Source organism: Salvia miltiorrhiza, chromosome 7, assembly GCF_028751815.1.
Source record: "Salvia miltiorrhiza cultivar Shanhuang (shh) chromosome 7, IMPLAD_Smil_shh, whole genome shotgun sequence".
In the NCBI taxonomy this organism is placed as follows: domain Eukaryota; kingdom Viridiplantae; phylum Streptophyta; class Magnoliopsida; order Lamiales; family Lamiaceae; genus Salvia; species Salvia miltiorrhiza.
In genome coordinates, this window is record NC_080393.1 from 15426087 (window position 1) to 15432086 (window position 6000).

Below are 6000 nucleotides of genomic sequence, written 5' to 3' on the forward strand. Positions count from 1 at the left end.
GATACATTTCTTTAATACAAATACTCTACTTACAATAGTTTTTGTGTCAGAGGCCCACATAAAAATACATCTTGCTCTTATTCTTTTACGATCGAGTCACTCTCAACTCTTCTTTTATGAGTGTAAATTTGTATACATGACATTGCTTTCAATATAATATAAGATTTCGTTTCATAATTAAAGTATTTCTGAATGATTTAGTTACATATCTGAGTGCAGTGATAAAGGATATGGGATGAAAGAGCACTAATATTTTTAAGTTAAGAGTGCACCCACAATGATGAAGCAACGATTGCGGGTAGCAAAAGAAATCGTAAATCGTAACATTATGTTCTCTGCTTCATAAATTTATTATGAAAAAAAATGAGAAATTACAAATAATTTTTCTTTTAAATGTAATTTTTTTTCTCCTTCCCTGCAAAGAAAAATTCACCATTTTCTCATTCATTTTTTTCACTTCAATGAGAGATAATATTATTACATTAAGACTTCGTTTGATAGGTAATTTGAGATAAGAATTGATAGATAAAATCTGAATAAAATAATATGAATTGGGTGAGATTAATAATATGTTTTAGTGTTTGATAGACCAAGATTAAAATTTAGATACTATGAATTAGTTGTTTGATAATTTAGATTAAAATCTGGACTAAATAATTAAATTACTATTTTAACCTTATATAAAAATAATTGAGAAATTTAAATTAACAAAGTCTCTTTTGTTGTTTTTTTTAATTACTTCCTCCGTCCATGAAAGAACTTCCTAGGAGGGAGTGACACGAGTTTTAAGAAAAAATATTGTTGAGTGTATTGAAAGTGGATAAAAGGTAGTCGAGTGTATTGGGAGTGGTGAGAATGTGTTATAATTAATATTGAGAGTTGTGAAAAGAGAAAAGTAAAAAGATTATAAGTGGTGGGGTGTAGTCCAAAAATATGTGGGAATTTCTTTTGTAGACGTCCCAAAAAGGAAATATAAGAAGTTATTTCGTGGACGGAAGGAGTATTATTTATCTCAAGTCTTCTTCGTCTTCAGCCCCCCCCCTCGGCGGCGCGACTAGTTTCACATGGCAAATTGCCTTTCCTTCCCATTAATTCTTCCTCCCCCTCCAAAATAATTTGTTGCAGTCACAAACCAACCACCAAAGAAAGACGTTCCCCCTGTTGTAGAACCACCGCCAGAGAAGGACAACAATTGAGGGGCTCTCCGAAAAAACCAAAATTGTTGCAAAACCAGTAGCGGTGAATCCATAACTCACCGACGCCCGCAAACCCCATTGACCCTTCCCCAAACGGAGGCGATTTGGCCCTCACCCGTATACGGAAAAATCAAATCCCTCCACCCCAACTATTTTCTCAGCCGCCGTTGCCGCCACAATTTTATTCGTTTTCGTCCACCGCCAACAAGCACAATCTTTACGCAGTGGAACCCTAGATATTCCTTCATAAAATTTGAGAAGTACGACGAATGCTCACGATAATGAAAAAATACTAGCTCTGAAAATATGGAAGCAAGTCTTTACCTTGTTCACAGAGTCAGAGTAGATCGATGAATTGAAATCAGAGAATGGCTTCTTCAAAGAATCTCAATTTGTTTTGGGAAAGGAGGGTTAAATTTGTAAAACAAAAATTTAATCAAGGTTACTGTAGAAAGCTGGCTTCAGTATCCGCGGGGGGGGGGGGGGGGGGGGGGGTCGGCCGGGAAATGAGATTCAGCGTACCATACTTTATGTCTCACTTTTAATTTTGTTCATTTTCTGTCACGACCGGCCCTAATTTAGGATAATTAAGCCAGGGAAACCGTGACTAATGGAGGGAGATTAGAAGCGGGGTAGAAAGGGGAATAATCAAACAAGAAAGGATCGCATTTCATCATTGTTAACAACATGGATATTTATAATATAACGGAGTTTTAGTCGTATAGACTCAAATAATTAGTAAGTTCGGATAACTCCGACTTATCCAAAATAACATAAAACTTCTGAGTACGCAGCGGAATAAGGTTCTGATTACATGTATGAAGACATGTAACCCTAGAGTTCATTAATACATAATAAGACAAAGAGTCCCGCTCGTCACTTCATCACCATCGGCAGCTGCTCAACCTGCACATTTAGAAATATATGCAGGGCTGAGTACAAAAGTACTCAGTGGGCACATATGCCTACTATGAAATATAACATGCTTCGTAAAGTTGTAAATTGTCATGCCATCATAAACAGTACAGCAAGGGAGTTTTTCGCTAAAAAGGCCCAAGCTTACTAAATTCATTTGTGATTCTTAAAGTTCGTCTGCAGACTAAGTTCTCTTGTAATCTATCATATCTGGAACTGTGTGCCGGAGAGGTGGCCACCTCTCACGGACACTTGACCGGCCAACCCGCTAGATGACTCACGGTCACTGGTGTACACTAGCCCTGGCAGGATAGCTATCAACTGCTCAGGACCCGAATTCGATTGCATAATAACTGGCAAAGCCACATCAGATAGATATCATACCAAACATTGAAACATTTATGGCAAGACAACATTTGAAATAATTTTCAGTTCAAAGATTTTGCAATGAAATAACTGTTCAAACATAACATTAAACTCATTTGATATATATGAAAGTAACCCACCTGATAGCAAAGCTTTGCTACAGATTAGTGACTCCTTGACGAGCTCTTATTCTTGCGCTCGACCTTTAATCCGAGAAAATAACGTTAGACTTTAAATCGAGGGAAAATTCTCAATTAAATGAGAATGCGTAATTTAACTATGCATGAATCTCGTATGCATGAACTATTATTCTGAGATAATAATCAGGGAATTTCTATTGTTAATCCAGGCTATCGGATTTAAACAAAAGCTAAGTCTCGTCTCATGAAGCCGGATAATTAACAAAAATTAATCCGTTCTCTTCGGGGTGTTCTAATCCGTTAATTAAATAAACCCCGTTCCTCGTAGTCAATAGAAAATAAATACTTCAACTTATTCGCTTTATAATCTCATAATTAATCGGGCTTAATAAATAAGAACAAGTAATGTTATAAAATTAAAAAAAAAATAAAATAAAATAAAAAGGCTCAACATAAGGCACATAAGAATCACAATCAAACATCATCAAAACATGCTCTGCTTTTACACTGACTCAACTTCAAAATTTAATCTGTTCTGACTCCGACATCTCCTGGACTCGAGACTCATACCGAAAGAAAGATCTTCGAGTCTAGTTTCATATAAAAAAAATAGAGTCGAAAACTCCAAGTGGTTTGAGAGATATGACGTTTTTACCACGATCTACCATGTTCGGCAGTTTTGAACAATCGAAAACTTGTATTTTTGAAAAATAGTAAACGTTGTCAAACTGGGCTCAACTTTGGTGGATATCTAAATAACACAATAAGTTTAATACCATAAAAATTTGGAAAGCTAGATCACCCAGGAAGCTACTGAAATAAATGATTCTTTTCTCTGTTCTCTGAAATTCTCAGTAGTAATGTGCAGTTTAGGTTTTGCATTTTAAAGAAGTATCATACGAAGTTGGAATGGCTTGAAATTTTACCAGGGTACTCAAGACTCATGTAGGGACTTTCTATAAAATTTTCAAAGCTGTTAGACATCGGCAAACCGTCGATCACAGTAGGTCAGTAGGCCTACGAAATTCATATTTATAAGTCCTTAAAAATAATTTATATAAATCAAGAAATAATAGTTTAATCCCAAAAATATTCATTAAAAGTCCATCCTAATTTAAATAAAGAACGGACCTCATTTAAAATAAATAGTCCCAAACTTGTTACGCACATACACTAAATCTTTCACGAAACATCCTTTAAAATAAACTTTGATACATAGAAAATAATTCAACAACTTGAGCTCTTAAGGGGTTGTTTTACAACAGACACCAAATCTACCTCGGATCTCCAAATGAGGCTCCAAAAGACATTCTGGAAACTAGACATTTCAAGGATCATTCTCCAATTTGAATCGAATGAAAAACAATTCAAACGAGCAAGATATGCCCTCTCAAAGATGGGTATTTAACAAGCAAAAATCTGTAAATTTCATATTTCCAGATTACAACCAAGTCAGTGGGCTTTCTTTAAAAATTCATATCTCCCTTTACAAAACTCCACTGGGAACCCCAAAGGTCAATCTGGAAACTAGGGAGAGATCATAACACTCTCCAGTTGGATTTACTCTAAGAACCTTCATGGTTTAGAAGATATGACTATCTAAAGTTCAGTGCACAAAAAGAGTTCAAGTTTGGCAGATTCAGAACATAAATCGGAAAAACCACTTTAAGCTTCACCAAAAATTCTAAAACTGAACAAGTAAGTTCCCAACATGTCAGTGAATATTCAGTAGAAAGATAGGCTTGAGAATCAAATATTTAAGTCGGCCTTTTCCACCTCAAAGTCGTAGGTTTGTAAAATCTACTGGATGGTACATGGAATAAGAACTAGATTTCAAGAATTTATACCGGTTGTTTCCCTTACTCAAAAATGGTGAGGCCGATGTCAAAAGAAAGATACGGGAGTCTAGAGTGACATATTCAAGTTTCAAAGGTTTTCACCGATTGAAACTTTACTTATGATCTCCCAAAGATTGTTTACCAAAAATGTATTCCAGATGGGCAGTGATGTTTACAAATTCATAAATAAATCATTCGAGCTCTAAATATTCTGAAATTTTACCACAATATAGAAAATGTATGAAAGATGATACACAATTAATTTGAGAATTTTTGGGAACCGTTTGGATGATATGCAACTGAATTCAAAATAAAGAAGCTTAGTATATACCTCTTCAAGTTACAATTTGGAGTTGGAGGAAACTCTCTCTCCCTTTCTCAACTTCTTCTACACGTTTTGGTGAGGGAAGAAAAGACTTGATGGCTGGAACAATATGTGTTGTTGCATAATTGAGTTGGTGGTGAAAGTGGTGGGGAAAATGGTGGTGAAAGTCAAAAAGTAGATTTAGTGGTAAAATGGAGTGGGGAACAAAATTAATGGAAAGAAAAAGAGAAGAAAAAGAAAGGAAAAAAAATGTAGAGGAGAATTATTGATGTATTTTCTCTGTCTCGGTGATTCTGTAACTGTAAGATGGATCGTGTGCTCGTATATGCTTGATACTGTTTATTTAAATAAATCTCGTATTTCGACATGTGATTTCTCGCTTAAATCGATAAATTATAAAATGAATCTAAATTAAATCCGTAGATTTAATTCGTTTGTTGTTCTAATATTTAAATTAAATCCGCAGATTTAATTAACTCACGAGTCAGAAATAAATCACGACTTGAATAAAGATAAAATCTAATTTCATCTTGCTTAAATAAATAACGTGACTTTGCTAAGTCAGTTATAACTCTGAAATAATATCATTAACTGCTATAACAATATAAATTCAGGATCATAAGCTGAATTCATATTAGGATAAAAACCGTTTTCATTCACTGATGAACAAAAATAAACACTCATTACTAGATTTAAAATATATAAAAGAGCGGGTCACTACATACTACCCCTCTTAACAAAAATTTCGTCCCGAAATTTGCATATTTCTTCTAAAACAGTTCGGGGTATTTCTCCTTCATTTTGTCTTCAAGCTCCCACGTGGCTTCCTCTTGTCCGTGGTGTCTCCATAAGACTTTCACTGATGTGATTGCCTTATTCCTGAGTTGTTGTACTTTTCGATCTAGAATGGCCTCTGGTCTTTCTTCATAGCTCAAGTCTGGACAAAGGATCATCTCTTCTTGGTGGATTATGTGCTTTGGATCGAAAACGTATTTCCTGAGTTGTGATACGTGGAAAACATTGTGAACGTTTCCAAAGCTTGGCGGTAACACCAACCTATAGGCTACTGGGCCTATTCTCTCCAAAATCTCATAAGGTCCTACGAATCGGGGCCTAAGTTTTCACTTGACACCAAACCTAGTTATCCCCTTGGTAGGAGATACCTTTAGGAAGACCTTGTCTCCTATTTCAAACTGTAATTCGGTTCGGCGTGCATCAGC

The 6000-nt window shown here is 35.4% G+C and overlaps 1 long non-coding RNA gene across 1 annotated transcript; it reads right to left on the reverse strand.

The window, feature by feature from the left end:
• Window positions 1–1870: 1870 nt before the first annotated feature.
• Window positions 1871–5330, reverse strand: LOC130995491 (uncharacterized). The gene is made up of 3 exons (XR_009092181.1): window positions 4787–5330; window positions 2618–2680; window positions 1871–2102 (listed from the first exon to the last, which is right to left on the reverse strand). It is a non-coding gene; the product is annotated as an uncharacterized LOC130995491 (long non-coding RNA).
• Between the last annotated feature and the right edge of the window lie 670 nt (window positions 5331–6000).